This window comes from Triticum aestivum, chromosome 3B (genome assembly GCF_018294505.1).
Source record: "Triticum aestivum cultivar Chinese Spring chromosome 3B, IWGSC CS RefSeq v2.1, whole genome shotgun sequence".
Taxonomy (NCBI): Eukaryota; Viridiplantae; Streptophyta; class Magnoliopsida; order Poales; family Poaceae; genus Triticum; species Triticum aestivum.
The window spans coordinates 729,319,139-729,338,508 of NC_057801.1; positions in this window are offsets into that span (position 1 = coordinate 729,319,139).

Below are 19,370 nucleotides of genomic sequence, written 5' to 3' on the forward strand. Positions count from 1 at the left end.
CGCTAGGGTTATAAAGGAAGCTTGTATGTGGTAACCGAATGTTGTTCGGAGTCCCGGATGAGATCCCGGACGTCACGAGGAGTTCCGGAATGGTCCGGAGGTAAAGATTTATATATAGGAAGTCCTGTTTCGGCCATCGGGACAAGTTTCGGGGTCATCGGTATTGTGCCGGGACCACCGGAAGGGTCCCGGGGGCCCACCGGGTGGGGCCACCTGCCCCGGGGGGCCACATGGGCTGAAGTGGGAAGGGATCCAGCCCAAAGTGGGCTGGGGCGCCACTTCCCTCATGGCCCATGCGCCTAGGGTCAAAGGGGAACCCTAAGGAAGAGTCCTAGGAGGGGAAGGCACCTCCTAGGTGCCTTGGGGGGAAGGGAATCCTCCCTTGGCCGCCGCCCCTTTCCCATCTAGGGCTGGCCGCACCCCTTGGGGGTGGGAAACCCTAAAGGGGGCGCAGCCCTCCCCTCCCCCTATATATATTGAGGCATGGGGCTGCCCATAACACGCGATTTGATCTCTCGTTGGTGCAGCCCTGCCCCTCTCCCTCCTCCTCTTCTCCCATGGTGCTTGGCGAAGCCCTGCGGGATTGCCACGCTCCTCCACCACCACCACGCTGTTGTGCTGCTGTTGGATGGAGTCTTCCTCAACCTCTCCCTCTCTCCTTGCTGGATCAAGGCGTGGGAGACGTCACCGGGCTGTACGTGTGTTGAACGCGGAGGTGCCGTCCGTTCGGCACTTGATCATCGGTGATCTGAATCACGACGAGTACGACTCCATCAAACCCGTTCACTTGAACGCTTCCGCTTAGCGATCTACAATGGTATGTAGATGCACTCTCCTTCTACTCGTTGCTGGTCTCTCCATAGATAGATCTTGGTGTTACGTAGGAAAATTTTTGAATTTCTGCTACGTTCCCCAACAGTGGCATCATGAGCTAGGTCTATTGCGTAGATTCTTTGCACGAGTAGAACACAAAGTAGTTGTGGGCGTCGATATTGTTCAATATGCTTGCCGTTACTAGTCTTATCTTGATTCGGCGGCATCGTGGGATGAAGCGGCCCGGACCAACCTTACACGTACGCTTACGTGAGACCGGTTCCACCGACAAACATGCACTAGTTGCATAAGGTGGCTGGCGGGTGTCTGTCTCTCCCACTTTAGTCGGATCGGATTCGATGAAAAGGGTCCTTATGAAGGGTAAATAGCAATTGGCATATCACGTTGTGGTTCATGCGTAGGTAAGAAACGTTCTTGCTAGAAACCCATAGCAGCCACGTAAAACATGCAAACAACAATTAGAGGACGTCTAACTTGTTTTTGCAGGGTATGCTATGTGATGTGATATGGCCAAAGGATGTGATGAATGATATATGTGATGTATGAGATTGATCATGTTCTTGTAATAGGAATCACGACTTGCATGTCGATGAGTATGACAACCAGCAGGAGCCATAGGAGTTGTCTTTATTTATTTGTGACCTGCGTGTCAACTTAAACGTCATGTAATTACTTTACTTTATTGCTAACCGTTAGCCATAGTAGTAGAAGTAATAGTTGGCGAGGCAACTTCATGAAGACACGATGATGGAGATCATGATGATGGAGATCATGGTGTCATGCCGGTGACGATGATGATCATGGAGCCCCGAAGATGGAGATCAAAAGGAGCAAAGTGATGATGGCCATATCATGTCACTATTTGATTGCATGTGATGTTTATCATGTTTATGCATCTTGTTTACTTAGGACGACGGTAGTAAATAAGATGATCCCTTACAAAATTTCAAGAAGTGTTCTCCCCTAACTGTGCACCGTTGCTACAGTTCGTCGCTTCTAAGCACCACGTGATGATCGGGTGTGATGGATTCTTACGTTCACATACAACGAGTGTAAGACAGTTTTACACAGCGAAAACACTTAGGGTTAACTTGACGAGCCTAGCATGTACAGACATGGCCTCGGAACACGGAGACCGAAAGGTCGAGCATGAGTCGTATAGTAGATACGATCAACATGAAGATGTTCACCGATGATGACTAGTCCGTCTCACGTGATGATCGGACACGGCCTAGTTGACTCGGATCATGTGATCACTTAGATGACCAGAGGGATGTCTATCTGAGTGGGAGTTCATAAGATGAACTTAATTATCCTGAACATAGTCAAAAGGATTTTGCAAATTATGTCGTAGCTCGCGCTTTAGTTCTACTGTTTAGATATGTTCCTAGAGAAAATATAGTTGAAAGTTGATAGTAGCAATTATGCGGACAGTAGAAAGCTTATGTCCTCAATGCACCGCTCAGTGTGCTGAACCCCAATCGTCGTCTGTGGATGTTGCGAACATCGGACATGCACGTTTTGATAACTACGTGATAGTTCAGTTAAACGGTTTAGAGTAGAGGCACCAAAGACGTTTTTCGAAACGTCGCGGAACATATGAGATGTTTCGAGGGCTGAAATTGGGATTTCAGGCTCGTGCCCACGTCAAGAGGTATGAGACCTCCGACGATTTTCTTAGCCTGCAAACTAAGGAGAGAAGCTCAATTGTTGAGCTTGTGCTCAGATTGTCTGAGTACAACAATCACTTGAATCAAGTGGGAGTTGATCTTCCAGATGAAATAGTGATAGTTTCTCCGAAGTCATTACCACCAAGCTGCTAGAGCTTCGTGATGAACTATAACATATCAGGGATAGATATGATGATCCTTGAGGTATTCGCGATGTTTGACACCGCGAAAGTAGAAATCAAGAAGGAGCATCAATTGTTGATGGTTGGTGAAACCACTAGTTTCAAGAAGGGCAAGGGCAAGAAGGGATACTTCATGAAACAGCAAATCAGCTGCTGCTCTAGTGAAGAAACCCAAGGTAAAACCCAAACCCGAGACTAAGTGCTTCTGTAATAAGGGGAACAACCACTAGAGCAGAATTACCCTAGATACTTGGTAGATAAGAAGGCTGGCAAGGTCGATAGAAGTATATTGGATATACATTGTGTTAATGTGTACTTTGCTAGTACTCCTAGTAGCACCAGGGTATTAGATACCGGTTCGGTTGCTAAGTGTTAGTAACTCGAAACAAAAGGCTACGGAATAAACGGAGACTAGCTAAAGGTGAGCTGACGATATGTGTTGGAAGTTTTTCCAAGCTTCATATGATCAAGCATCGCACGCTCCCTCTACCAAAGAGATTGGTGTTAAACCTAAATAATTGTTGTTTGGTGTTTGCGTTGAGCATAGACATGATTGGATTACGTCTATCGCAATACGGTTATTCATTTAAGGAGAATAATCGTTACTCTGTTTATTTGAATAATACCTTCAATGGTCTTACACCTAAAATGAATGGTTTATTAAATCTCGATCGTAGTGATACACATGTTCATGCCAAAAGATAGTAATGATAGAACCACCTACTTGTGGCACTGCCACGTAAGTCATATCGGTATAAAACGCATGAAGAAGCTCCATATTGATGGATCTTTGGGCTCACTCGTTTTTGAAAAGTTTGAGACATGCGAACCATGTCTATTGGTGTATATGCATGAAGAAACTCCATGCAAATGGACCGTTTTGACTCACTTGATTTTGAATCACTTGGGACATGCAAATCATACCACATGGGCAAGATGACTGAAAAGCCTCGTTTTCAGTAAGATGTAACAAGATAGCAACTTGTTGGAAGCAACACATTTTGATGCGTGCAGTCCAATGAGTGCTGAGGCATGCAGTGAATATCGTTATGTTCTTACTTCACAGATGATTCGAGTAGATGTTGAGAATATTTACTTGATGAAACACAAGTCTGAATTATTGAATGGTTCAAGTAATTTCAGAGTGAAGTAGAAGATTGTGACAAGAGGATAAAATGTCTATGATATGATCATAGAGATGAGTATCTGAGTTACGAGTTTTGGCACACAATTAAGACATTGTGGAAATTGTTTCACAATTAATACCGCCTGGAACACCATAGTGTGATGGTGTGTCCGAACATCATAGTTGCACCCTATTGGATATGATGCATACCATGATGTCTCTTATCGAACTGCCAGGATAGTTTATGGGTTAGGCATTAAAGACAACCACATTCACTTTAAATAGGGCACCACGTAATTCCGATGAGATGACACCGTATGAATTATGGTTTAGAGAAACCTAAGTTGTCATTTCTTAAAGGTTTGGGGCTGCGACGCTTATGTGAAAAAGTTTCAGGATTAAGCTCGAACCCAAAGCGGATAAAGTACATCTTCATAGGACACCCAAAACAGTTGGGTATACCTCCTAATTCAGATCCGAAGGCAATATGAATTGTTTCTAGAATTGGGTCCTTTCTCGAGGAAAGGTTTCTCTCGAAAGAATTGAGTGGGAGGATGGTGGAGACTTGATGAGGTTACTGAACCATCACTTCAACCAGTGTGTAGCAGGGCACAGGAAGTTGTTCCTGTGGCACCTACACCAATTGAAGTAGAAGCTTATGATAGTGATCATGAAACTTCAGATCAAGTCACTCCCAAACCTCGTAGGGTGACAAGGATACGTACTACTTCAGAGTGGTACAGTAATCCTGTCTTGGAAGTCATGTTGCTAGACAACAATGAACCTACGAGCTATGGAGAAGCGATGGTGGGCCTGGATTCCGATAAATGGCTCAAGGCCATAAAACCCGAGAGAGGATCCATGTATGAAAACAAAGTGTAGACTTTGGAAGAACTACTTGATGGTCATAAGGCTGTTAGGTACATATGGATTTTGAAAGGAAGACAGACAATGATGGTAAGTGTCACCATTGAGAAAGGTCGACTTGTCGTTGAGATGTTTTTCGACAAGTTCAAGGAGTTGACTACGATGAGACTTTCTCACTCGTAGCGATGCTAAGAGTATGTTGGAATTATATTAGCAATTACTGCATTATTTATGAAATCTTGCAGATAGGATGTCAAAACATTGTTTCCTCGACGATTCTTGAGGAAAGGTTGTATGTGATACAACCGGAAGGTTTTGTCTATCCTGAAATATGCTAATAAGTATGCAAAGCTCCAGCAATCCTTCTGAGGACTGGAGTGAGCATCTCGGAGTTGGAATGTATGCTTTGATGATGATCAAAGATTTAGGGTGTATACAAAGTTTATGAGAAACTTGTATTTCCAAAGAAGTGAGTGGGAGCACTATAGAATTTCTGATGAGTATATGTTGTTGACATATTAATGATCAGAAATGACGTAGAATTTCTGGAAAGCATATAGGGTTATTTGGAAAGTGTTTTCAATGGAAAACCTGGATTAAGCTACTTGAACATTGAGCATCAAGATCTATAAGGATAGATCAAAACGCTTAATGGTACTTTCAAATGAGCACATGCCTTGACGTGATCTTGAAGGTGTTCAAGATGGATCAGTCAAAAAAGGAGTTCTTGCCTGAGTTGTAAGGTACGAAGTTAAGACTTAAAGCTCGACCACGGCAGAATAGAGAGAAAGGACGAAGGTCGTCCCCTATGCTTTAGACGTAGGCTCTACAGTATGCCGTACTGTGTACCGCACCGAAAGTGTGCCTTGCCATGAGTCAGTCAAGGGGTACAAGAGTGATCCATCAATGGATCATAGGACAGCGGTCAAAGTTATCCTTAGTAACTAGTGGACTAAGGAATTTTTCTCGATTATGGAGGTGGTAAAAGAGTTCGTCGTAAAGGTTACGTCGATGCAAGCTTAACACCTATCCGGATAGCTCTGAGTAGAGAGACCGGATACATATAATGGAGCAATAATTTAGAATAGCTCCAAGTAGAACAGTTGTTTGGAATAGCTCCAAATAGAGCGTGGTAGCTGCATCTAGGAGATGACATGGAGATTTGTAAAGCACACACGGATCTGAAAGGTTCAGACCCGTTGACTAAAACCTCTCTCACAAGCAACATGATCAAACATAAAACTCATTGAGTGTTAATCACATAGTGATGTGAACTAGACTACTGACTCTAGTAAACTCTTGGGTATTAGTCACATGGCGATGTGACCTGTGAGTGTTAATCACATGGCGATGTGAACTAGATTATTGACTCTAGTGCAAGTGGGAGACTGTTGGAAATATGCCCTAGAGGCAATAATAAAAGTATTATTATTATATTTCCTTGTTCATGATAATTGTCTTTTATTCATGCTATAACTATATTATCCGGAAATCGTAATACACGTGTGAATACATAGACCACAATATGTCCCTAGTGAGCCTCTAGTTGACTAGCTCGTTGTGATCAACAGATAGTCATGGTTTCCTGGCTATGGACATTTGGATGTCGTTGATAACGGGATCACATCATTAGGAGAATGATGTGATGGACAAGACCCAATCCTAAGACTAGCACAAAGATCGGTTAGTTCGTTTGCTAGAGCTTTGCCGATGTCAAGTATCTCTTCCTTTGACCATGAGATCGTGTAACTCCTGGATACCGTAGGAGTGCCTTGGGTGTATCAAACGTCACAACGTAACTGGGTGACTATAAAGGTACACTACAAGTATCTCCGAAAGTATCTATTGTCTTATGCGGATCGAGACTGGGATTTGTCACTCCGTGTAAATGGAGAGGTATCTCTGGGCCCACTCGGTAGGACATCATCATATGCGCAATGTGACCAAGGAGTTGATCACGGGATGATGTGTTACGGAACGAGTAAAGTGACTTGCCGGTAACGAGATTGAACAAGGTATCGGTATACCAACGATCGAATCTCGGGCAAGTAAAATACCGCTAGACAAAGGGAATTGTATACGGGATCGATTGAGTCCTTGACATCGTGGTTCATCCGATGAGATCATCGTGGAACATGTGGGAGCCAACATGGGTATCCAGATCCCGCTGTTGGTTATTGACCGGAGAACGTCTCGGTCATGTCTACATGTCTCCCGAACCCGTAGGGTCTACACACTTAAGGTTCGATGACGCTAGGGTTATAAAGGAAGCTTGTATGTGGTAACCGAATGTTGTTCGGAGTCCCGGATGAGATCCCGGACGTCACGAGGAGTTCCGGAATGGTCCGGAGGTAAAGATTTATATATAGGAAGTCCTGTTTCGGCCATCGGGACAAGTTTCGGGGTCATCGGTATTGTGCCGGGACCACCGGAAGGGTCCCGGGGGCCCACCGGGTGGGGCCACCTGCCCCGGGGGGCCACATGGGCTGAAGTGGGAAGGGATCCAGCCCAAAGTGGGCTGGGGCGCCACTTCCCTCATGGCCCATGCGCCTAGGGTCAAAGGGGAACCCTAAGGAAGAGTCCTAGGAGGGGAAGGCACCTCCTAGGTGCCTTGGGGGGAAGGGAATCCTCCCTTGGCCGCCGCCCCTTTCCCATCTAGGGCTGGCCGCACCCCTTGGGGGTGGGAAACCCTAAAGGGGGCGCAGCCCTCCCCTCCCCCTATATATATTGAGGCATGGGGCTGCCCATAACACGCGATTTGATCTCTCGTTGGTGCAGCCCTGCCCCTCTCCCTCCTCCTCTTCTCCCATGGTGCTTGGCGAAGCCCTGCGGGATTGCCACGCTCCTCCACCACCACCACGCCGTTGTGCTGCTGTTGGATGGAGTCTTCCTCAACCTCTCCCTCTCTCCTTGCTGGATCAAGGCGTGGGAGACGTCACCGGGCTGTACGTGTGTTGAACGCGGAGGTGCCGTCCGTTCGGCACTTGATCATCGGTGATCTGAATCACGACGAGTACGACTCCATCAACCCCGTTCACTTGAACGCTTCCGCTTAGCGATCTACAAGGGTATGTAGATGCACTCTCCTTCTACTCGTTGCTGGTCTCTCCATAGATAGATCTTGGTGTTACGTAGGAAAATTTTTGAATTTCTGCTACGTTCCCCAACACAGAGAGCCCTGGATTTTGACACAACAGCCAACCAACTTTTTCCTGTGCCTTCTTCATGATGTGCCATCGACAACATCGATGCACGGTGGTCGGAAAGATGCTCTGTATTGACTGATGTAAGTGCATCTAGTGCCCCTTAGTGATTTTGGTGTATTGAAGACTTATAGGTTAAGGGACTAATATGTTTGTAAGTGGACACAGGCTCTATAAGTCAATGAAGAGTTTGATATTTACAATGAAAGTCAGCCCCTAAAAATGAATGTCTTTGGCTGAAGACTTTGGTTCTCCTGAAGACTTTGAAAATGAAGAAATTGGTGTGACCTTGAAGACTTCGATATTCATGCGAGGATTATGAAGCACGAAGACTTTTGTTTTCATAGTTTCTTTTTCTCCTTCTTGAGTCATAGGAAACACCATACTTTTAAAGGGTGTCGAGGTAATACTAAGGAAACTGATTTCCATGTGATGCTCATCTCAAAATCCTACACCTACCCAATCCTTCGAGTGAAGCCATTGCAAATCTCATATCAGTTCAGTCGATTTCTTCAGTGACAGAGACGAAGATCTTCTGGTCTATAAGGAATCTGTTATGACTGAGGAGTTAGGAATTCACTAGTGCCGATTGCCTACGCAGTGAGGAACATGATAGCCCTGAGGAATTCGAACCTCAGATATCCGACCGTTGCTGAGCCGTGCCCCAGCTGTCCCAAAAATATCCTACCACCTAACGGTCATATCAACCAAGGGAATTTATGTCTTATCATGGCGGGCTGCTCCCTAGGCTATAAATAGCCGCCCCCTACAACCACTAGTTGGTTGGCTGCTCCGAGAGAAACTGACACTTGTCATTTGAGAGCATCCCATCCTCCGAGGACTTTGAGCGAAAATTATCAAGTGAGGAAATACCCAAATCCCAAACCCAAACACCTACAAACCCAAAGTGATTGAGCATCACTGAAGAGATTGTTCCTGCATGGAATCGACACTTGTTACCTTCGAGGACTATGTATCCACCAGACGGTTAGGCGTCATGGTCTAAGCATCCAGGAGGAATTGTGGATTGCCGAGTGACCGAGTTTGTGAAGGTTTGGAAGTCACCTGTGAAGACTTACCACTACTGTTGGGCAAGATTTGCGTGATCTTAGATCAAGGAGAATACGGTGAGGACTGTGTGTCCTCGAGTTTAAATACTCAGCCGCTCCAACCAGACGTACAACTATCATAGAAGTTGGAACTGGTCGACCAAATCATTGTCTTCACCAAGCCTACTGGTTCTATTTCCTCAACCCTTTCATTTCCTCAGTTATGTGTTGATGTACTTGATCATTACTGTTTGAAGACTTTGACTGAAGACTTTCTCTAAATTCCTCAATCCTAATTCTTTAGTCTATTTGTATTCATCCTACTTATCCTATGTTTACGCTTTCTGTACTCTGTGTTTGTCTTTCATTTCATCATGATGACTATGATGTTTCTCTGTTATGCTTATACATGAGTACTTATTCCGCTGCAAGTAGTTCTTTGCTTAGGAATTTCCTCGCCCTGAAATTCCTTAGTGAAGAATTCTTGAAAATCGCCTATTCACCCCCCCTCTAGTCGATGTAACACACTTTGAATTGGTATCAGAGCAATATACTCCCTTGTTTTGTGTGATTTTGGTTTAACCACCTGGAGTTTTAGTTCTGTCGACTTCAGGTATGATCAAGGTCTTGGCTGGGTGTCCTACCTTTGATGGGACACTGGAATAACAAGATGCGCATGCATCTTGAGGCAATTGATATTGATCTCTGGTATGTTGTGGAAAATGGTGTTACCTAAGTCACTCCGTCTATGAATGTTGCTGATGTGAAGAGATTCAAGCAACTCGATACTCAAGCGAACAATATTGTATGTGGCCATCTGAGCAAAGGTCAGTTCGGCAGAGTGAGTGCACTGGAAACTGCTAAGCTAATTTGGGACAGGCTATCCAAGGTCAACGAAGGAGTCTCAACTCAACGCGACTCCTGATTTAATGTTCTTCGCAATCTCTTCAACCTCTTCAAAAGACTCGACAACGAAAATATTCAGCAAACCTTCGATCACCTCAGTGACATCTCAAATGAGCTTCAAGCGCTTGGTGTCACTGACATCACCGACCATGCGGTGGTGAAGAAATTGCTGAGATCACTTGATACCTTGTTCGATACCCTCGCACTGATGATTCAAGAGCGAGGTGATTACAAGTCACTAGATCCCGCTGATATCCTCGAGAGGCTAAACACTCATGAGTTCCAGCTTGCTGAGAAGAGAGATCCCTATGGACCAAGATATGGTAGATCACGTGCTCTGAAGTTCAAGGTAGTATCTGAGTCTGAAGTTGAAGACTCTGGTAGCAGCCTTGGTGATCCTGAAGAACTAAGCCAGGAGCTAGCAATGCTCGTGAAGAAATTCCAGAAGTTCTCTCACCGTGGTTTTTTTGGAAAGTCTTCAAGAAATGATGATTCCTCGTCTCGTGACTACAAGAAGAGAACTTGCCACAATTGCAAGAAACCTGGTCACTACATGTCTAATTGTCCTCTGTGGGAAAAGGAATCAAAGAAGAAGAAGTACAAATATGACGATTCTGATGATTCGAAGAAGAAGATGAAATCTTCAAAGTCTTCATCATCAAAATCTTCAAAGTCTTCATCTCACAAGAAGAGTAGTTCCAAGAAGGCCCGGGCTTTCATTGGCAAGGAAATGGACTCTGAAGCTGAATCTGAGGAAAATGTGGAAGAGGAGGAATATGAGGGATCAGACTCTGGTGTGACGAGCTTAGCCCACGCTACTGCTTACGTCAGCAAGTCAATCTTCAACACTGAAGAAAATGACCTCCCCAACTCTGCTGACACAAGCATCGATGACTATACTCCCACCTATTGCTTCATGGCAAAATGTGCCAAGGTACTCAAACATTCCACCTCTGACTCTGGTAGGATGAATCTGATGAAAATCTTAAGCCTAGCTATTCCAAACTTGCTAGAATTGTTGTTAAACAACAAAAGGCTTTAGAAAAAATTCAAGATCAACGGGATAGAAGCGATGACCTGTTGGGTGTGGAATTGAATCTTCTAATTCATCACCTAAAAGTTAAAATGCTTCTACTACTACAAATTCTTCAACAATCTCTGTGGTCACAATTTCCTCATCTGAGGATACCACAAGTATCACTGACAATGATGTAGGTCTGAAGGAATTGTATATGATAGGCATTTACAAAAGCCTCAAAGGGCATCAGACTCTCTGTGATGTGCTTAAAAAGCAGATCTAGAACAGGAACCCTAGGAAAGAGGGTATTGCCTTTGCGATGAAACTCAATGCTGATGGAACCTACTGGAAACCTGAGCAGTATCCCAAAACCTCATGGGTTACTGCAAAAGGACCTCCTATAGATCCATGCACTTTATCTGGCTTTAACTGTGATTATTCATATTCCTCTGATGAGTCATTTGACTCCAACTATAAACTGTTTTCAGGATGGTGAAGTATTTGCTCGATATGTTGGAACTAACTGCAGGAACGGTCCCCCCGTGAAGAAAATCTGGGTTCCTAAAAGATGCCTTGAAAATCTTCAGGTGAATGTCATCATGACACCACCCATGAAGAAAAGAAACCCCTGATCAAATTCTTCATATGGATCAAAATCTTCATATGGATCCAAGTCCTCATATGGACCAAATTCTTCATATGGATCAAATTCCTCACGCGGATCAAAATCCTCATATGAACATCATCGTGCTAACACTTCTGTTTCGCAGGGAAAGTCTAAAGGCTACGAATATGAGCATTATTCTTCAAATCATTATGTTCATAAGTCCTCGAAGAATTTCTCTCCTTATTCATATGCTTATCCTAACCAATCTTCTGTGAAACGAAGTACACTGGCTTCTATGCCATCATTTTCTTATGGAGCTCGCGGAATGATGAACTCTTTGCCACCCCTTCAGATGTGGGTGGTGAAGAAAAAAGAACTAATCTCTTATGCAGGGTCAGGTCTCCAGAAGAACTTACTCGTATGAAGAATTTGCTGGAGACCTGAATATGCTTGAAAGGACGCAAGCTAAACATGAAGAAATGAATTACTCATTTCTCACGTCCTCATATTGCTATATTTGTTACTATTGATGACAAGTATATCATATTCTTCACTGATGAAGTATATGGGTTCATAAGTTGCACTAATTCATCTGCAGGATGAACAACCCAAAGCTACTGAGTGGGTCCTCGATAGTGGATGTACAAATCACATGACTGGTGACAGGAACTTGTTGATGGACACTGATTTGTCACCATCTCATCTGAAGCATATCACCTATGCTGACAAAGGCAAAAGCAAGGTATTGGGTCTAGGTAAGGTTTCGATCTCAAAGGATCGACAGATGGACAAAGTCATGCTTGTCGAGTCCTTAGGATTCAACCTCATATCTGTCTCAATGCTTTGTGATCTTGATATGGTTGTTGTCTTTGGAAAAAAAAATTGCCTTGTGCGAATGCAATCTGACAACTCCAAAGTCTTCGAAGGCTTTAGGAAAGGAGACTTGTATATTGTTAATTTCTCTGCAGGACCATAGCCTGCCACTTGTCTACTTGCAAAAGCTTCAGAATGCTGGTTATGGCATCGACGACTTGGTCATGCTGGGATGAGGAACTTGCATACACTTGCGAATAAGAAGCATGTCATTGGCATCGAGGGTGTCAAATTCCTCAAAGATCATCTTTGTGGGGCTTGTGAGTCAGGAAAGATCACCAGATCCAAGCATCCCTCGAAGACTATCATGACCACTTCTCATCCCTTTGAATCACTTCATATGGATCTATTTGGCCCTACTCACTATGCCACGTTCTCTAGTTCTGCATCATTATATGGCCTTGTCATAGTTGATGACTATTCTCGTTACACATGGGTGCATATCATCACTTACAAAAATGAAGTGCCGGAAGTCTTCAGACATTTTTCCTCAAGGGCTTCCACTAACTTCAGTGTGAAGATCAAGCATATCAGGAGTGATAATGGAACCGAGTTCAAGAACACTGGCCTCGATGAATATCTTGATATGCTTGGTATTACTCACGAATTGTCTGCTCCTTATACTCCTCAACAGAATGGCATCATGGAGCGCAAGAACAGGACTCTTGTTGAGATGGCCCGCACTATGCTTGATGAATACAAGACACCTGAGCGCTTCTGGCCTAAAGCAATTGATACTGCATGCCACATCATCAACAGGGGTATGTCTTCACAAATTCTTCAAAAAGACCTCATATGAACTCCTCACTGACAAGAAACCCAATGTATGTTATTTCAAAGTCTTCGGTGCTAAATGCTGGATTAGAGATCCTCACCATCTCTCTAAATTTGCATCGAAAGCACATGAGGGTTTTATGCTTGGTTACGGAAAGGACTCGCACCCCTATAGAGTCTTCAACATCAATCATCACAAGGTTGTTGAAACTGTAGATGTGCGGTTCAATGAAACTAATGGCTCGCAAATATAGAACCTACCTCCTGTGCTAGATGAAATGTCACCTGAGGAATCCATCAAGTTCAAAGCTACTGAGGATTTCATCCCTACCGAAGAACCTGCTGAAGAAGACATTCCTAATTGTGAAGAAAATCATGCTGGTGCTGCTGAAGAAACTGGCCCTGAAGAAACTACTGAGCCTAAGCAAAGTCGTCAACCCGCACATCCTCGCATTGCAAACGAAGTGCAAGTTGAAAAGATCATCGATGACATTCTCGCACCAGGTCCCCTCACTCGCTCAAAAGCTTCACATTTATCTAAATTTTGTGGGCATTTTCCATTTGTCTCTATCACAGAGCCCACTAAAGTAGATGAAGCATTCATGGAATCTGAGTGAATTCAAGCCATGCAAGATGAATTGCATCAATTCGAGCTCAACAATGTGTGGGAGCATGTCAAGCGACCAGACCCACGCAAGCACAACATCATCGGTACCAAATGGATCTACCGCAACAAACAAGACGAAAATGGCCTCATGGTGAGGAATAAGGCTCTTCTTGTAGCTCAAGGCTACACACATGTTGAAGGAATTGATTTCGATGAAACTTTTGCACCTGTTGCTAGACTTGAGGCTATTCGCATATTGCTTGCTTACCCTAACCATCATAATATCATCTTACATCAAATGGATGTGAAAAGTGCATTCCTCAATGATAAGCTTGAGGAAGAAGTATATGTTGCTCAACCACCAGGTTTTGAGGATCCAAAATTTCCAGAGCACATCTACAGACTCAACAAGGCCCTCTATGGCCTCAAGAAAGCAGCTCAGGCGTGGTATGACACACTGAAGGAATTCCTCATGAAGAAAGGCTTCAAACCCGGTTCACTTGACCCAACTCTTTTCACAAAAACATATGATGATGAATTATTCGTGTGCCAAATATATGTTGATGATATTATCTTTGGCTGTACTAACCAATGTTACAGTGATGAATTTGCCTATATGATGAGTGAAGACTATCAAATGTCTATGTTAGGATAATTGTAATTCTTCTTAGGTCTTCAGATTCGTCAACAATACAATGGCATATTCATATCTCAGGAGAAATACCTCAAGGATGTATTGAGGAAATTCGGCATGCAAGATTGCAAAGGCGTCAAAATTCCTATGCCCATAAACGGCCATCTATGCACTGATGAAAATGGTGAAGACTTCGATCAAAAGGTATACCGCTCCATGATTGGATCTTTATTGTACCTATGTGCATCTAGGCCAGATATTATGCTTAGTGTTTGCATGTGTGTCCGATTTCAAGCTACACCGAAGGAATCACACCATAAGGCTGTGAAGCATATTCTTCAATATCTAGCTCACACACCAACACTTGGATTATGGTATCCCAAGGGCTCTTCCTTTGATCTCATTGGATATTCAGACTCTGACTATGTTAGTGATCAGGTGGACCGCAAGTCAACGTCAGGCACATGTCATTTCCTTGGATGATCCTTGGTATGTTGGTCCTCGAAGAAGCAGAACTGTGTATCACTCTCTGTCGGTGTTAAAACCAGCGGATCTCGGGTAGGGGGTCCCAAACTGTGTGTCTAAGGCTAATGGTAACAGGAGGCTGGGGACACAATGTTTACCCAGGTTCGGGCCCTCTCGATGAAGGTAACACCCTACTTCCTTCTTGATTGATCTTGATGATATGAGTATTACAAGAGCTGATCTACCATGAGATCAGAGAGGCTAAACCCTAGAAGCTAGCCTATGGTATGATTGTTGTTGTCATGTCCTATGGACTAAACCCTCTGGTTTATATAGACATCGGAGGGGGCTAGGGTTACACGAAGTCGGTTTACAGAGAAGGATATCTACATCCAAATCGCCAAGCTTGCCTTCCACACTAAGGAGAGTCCCATCCGGACACGGGACGAAGTCTTCAATCTTGCATCTTCATAGTCCAACAGTCCGGCCAAAGTGCATAGTCCGGCTGTCCGGATAACCCTTATCCAGGACTCCCTTAGTAGCCCCTGAACCAGGCTTCAATGACGATGAGTCCGGCGCGTAGATTGTCTTTGACATTGCGAGGCGGGTTCCATCTCCGAATACTCCAAGATAAATTCCGAACACAAGGACCGTGTCCGGCTCTTCACATACAGCCGTAGAGAGAACAATAATCCACGAATCTAATCTGCTGACAGCCCTTCGTAGAATGACAGTACGTCGTGGTCCGGTCATTATCCGAACCGCTTCTCATATCCAGCTCCCGCACACATCGCGAGGCGGTTTCTTTGGCACGTCTTGTCAAAGCAGAGATCATGTCCCCTTATCGCGGGATCTCTATCAATACGGGTATGGGTAACCGAACCAGCGCCATCAATCGAGGCGCTTGGAAAATAAATAATTTCGAGAGGCAAGTGGGGAGGTGCACATTCTACGTCGCCTTTGTAAAGGGACAAGGATCTCCCGTTTTCACCCACGCCTTCTTACTCCTTTGCTCATCCGTTCTCGCACCCTCGAGCTCCAGCACCAAAGTTCTCACCTTCTCCGTAGGACCGCAGCATGTCCGGAGCGGGAGGCAGGTGGATGGACTCCTCTGTCACAGAGGAGAACATTACCAAGATTCGGGAGGCCGGATACCTGGCCGAGAGCATTTCGCACAGGCTTCCGGCAGAGGGACGGATTACCCCCACCCTGAAGTCTCGGGAGAGAGTAGTATTTCTCCCTCATTTCGTCCACGGATTAGGATTTCCACTCCACCCATTTGTCCGCGGGCTCATGTATTACTACGGGCTAGATTTTCACGATCTAGCCCCGAATTTCTTCCTCAACGTCTCGGCGTTCATCGTCGCGTGCGAGGCCTTCCTCCGCATCAAGCCTCACTTCGGCCTGTGGCTGAAAATATTTTGCGTGAAGCTGAAGATCGTGAGCGGCCAACAGGCGGAGTGCGAAGGTGCCATGGTGGGCAAGATGCCCAACGTCACATGGCTTGACGGCTCCTTCGTGGAGACCATAAAAGGATGGCAATCAGGGTGGTTCTACATCACTGAGCCGCGGGACGCCAACTGGGTGGCGGCCCCCAAATTCAGATCCGGAATCCCCATGCGGCTCACTTCTTGGGAAAAGAAGGGCCTGGCCTGGGGCGAACCCACGGAGCTGACCGGACTCGATACATGTATCAAAAGTATGATGGACGAGAAGATCAAGCTTGTCAATGTGGTCCAGGTCATGCTCATTCGCCGGATTCTCCCGTGTCAAAGACGGGCATTTGATATGTGGGAGTTTGATCCGGCCGAACACCAGATGCTGCTAGAGCTCTTTGACACGACGCACAAAGAAATCTAGAAGGTGTTGTTCAAGACCGGCGAAGTTCCTCCTCCCCTTTCCGAGGACCGTGGGCTCAGCGCAATGCGCCTCGCCAATCCGGTAAGTCCTATGATTATCACAAGATGTTCCTTTCCCAGTATATTCGAGGAAGGATTTTTAATTCACCATGCTGACCAAACAGGATTGGGTGGAAACAGCGGAGCGGATTGACTGTCTGGCTCTGCTGCCTGACAACCCAGCAGACGCGCTCCTGACGAAGTTGCTGGTTCCGGCGCCTTACAAGGTGTCGGAGAAGAAGGCCAAAAAGAAGGCCGCAGGGACCCAGAAGGGTCTTCGGCGCGAGCCCGCACCCGACACCTCGCCAGAAGAAGACGAGGCGCACTCCTGCCACGAAGGATAGGAGAGAAAGAGGAAGGCCGCCTCAACTGAGGGGGGCGAAGGATCCAAGAAGGCGGCCCCGGGGACCAGACAGGGTCTCTAGCGCAGGGCCGTGATAGACTCATCATCCGAAGACGACGAGGAAGATTATCCCCCCGAAGACTGGGGGAAATGTGAAGAAATGCCTCCTCCCCGTACTAGGGAGGAGAAGAAAAGAAAGGCCGCCCCGTCGGGGGAGGCTGGGATGCCGAAGAAGGGAAAGGCGTCCCTTCCAGATCACTCCACTACCGCCGCTTACAGCAACGAGGAGTGGCTTCCCACGGGCAAACCCCAGGCGATGTCGTAAGTATCCGCATTCCATAATACTTTTCCATGCAACTTCGACCTCATGGTTTGTAATGATGCCGAACACGTATATGCAGTCCGGTCGGGTCCAATCTTGGGGTGCCCTCTTCGGAGGAGTCTCTGGACGAGTAGGAGATGAATTCACTCCCGACGGCCACCTCCCCACGACCTGTGGATGACACCGAGGTGTTGTCCTGAAGGATGCCAGAGAAGGAGGCGACGGTTCCGGAGACGCCCCAAGGCAAAATCCCAGATGTCGGGCGCATGGGGAGCAAGACCCCCATGGACTATGCTGATGGGAGCCACAGCAAGTCTGGCTCCCAGCAGGTTACTATGCCGGAGTCTCCAAAGGTTCCGGATTCCAGCAGGCAGCCCCTCGCGAAGGAGGGCGAGCCGGCCGTGCCGATGACCTCTGCCCAGCCGGAGGCATCGGATAATTTATTGGAAGTTCTTCGAGGCGCTTCCATGGACGATGAGCACCGTACTCTTATGAGTATGGTGATAGAGAAGGCTTGGTCCGCCAAAAGCGGATTGACCGAAGCCTGCACCAGCCTACTAACAGACTTTGAGGTAAGTAATGAAAAAGTGTGAGGGGATATCACCTGATAGACAGTAGCCCCTGATACTCTATTTGGTGTTCGGAAAAAAAAGGGAGGGTCAACTAATAATCCGCAGGAATCTGATAGTACTTGTCTATGTTAACGAGCAAGCATTGCTGCTGACCGCCGCTGCGGGCATGGCCGAGGTTGCCGGACTCAAGCGCGACCTGGGGCGGGCCGAAGAAGAGCTCGGCCTCGTGAAGAAGCAGCTCGAGGAGAACAAAGGTAAGGGAAACCCCGTCCATGTGTTGTATAGATGAGAAAAAAGTGATGATGCTAACGAAAAGCATCATGGTATTTGATAGGGACCGCGACCGAAGTGGCGGCCCTGAAGAAAGCGTTGTCCGCAGCCGAAGCCAAGGCGGCTAAGGAGCGCACCGAGCGCGAGAAGCAAGATGCTTGGGTGGGAGAGGTACAGTAAGAGCTCGAGGAGCTCGGCAAGAAATTCGAGTCCTTGGAAAATGACTTCAAGACGCAAGAGTCTGAGCTTGCGAAGGCCCTCCAGAGCATGATAGACACCAAGGCCGAAGCCCAAAAGGCCCTCCAGGAGATCCAGGCGGCCAAGAAGATAGCGGAGGGTAAGGCAGTTTTTTATGCAAAACAAGCATGTGGAGGAGTCATTTATGTTACTTACACGAATTCGGAGCTCTCCAATGGCTTTCGCAGATCTGCCACGCAACATTTCGGATGCCGCGGAGTTCTATCATGCTGAAGAGAGGAGCTCAATGTAGAAGTTGTTCTGGTCCCAATACATTGGAATCGAACACCCGATGCCTCTAAGTGACCAACTGAAGCAACTGGTCGAACTCCACAATGTGGCTGAACGGTCCATGAAGGACCTCATAGTCCGGATGTGGCCTGGCGAGCCCCTGTCCGGCAACTACTTTGGCCTGATAAAGCGGATGGTGCATGCCTGTCCACGGCTAGATGTTATCAAGCAGTGTGTTTGTATTGAGGATGCCTGACGGGCTTTTGCCCGCGCGAAGATGCATTCGGCCAAACTGGATGCTTAGAAGCTCGTGAAGGATGGACCCCCAGAGGGTAATTAAGGAGCATCGCTACCCCGAAAAATATTATAACGGCATTATGAAAGGCACTCGACTTGTGGCAAATGAGTGTCCTAAGAACATAATTTTTGAGTGAATGTACTCATGTCGTCTCTGTAATATGAGGACGAGTTTGTTTGCGCTATATAATGCTTTGTTTGATTTAAAATATTACCTTCTCTGTGGCCGTTTATCAAAATCTGAGAGTAGGCCAGTCGTCGGCTTCCGCCCCCTTGTAACTAGTACTGGGGTGTTCGTGGAAAACCCAAACACTCTTTATCCAAATTCTTGGTCCTTTAAGGAGGTGTTTAGCGCAGCGAATGAGGCAATCGAACTATTTGGCTT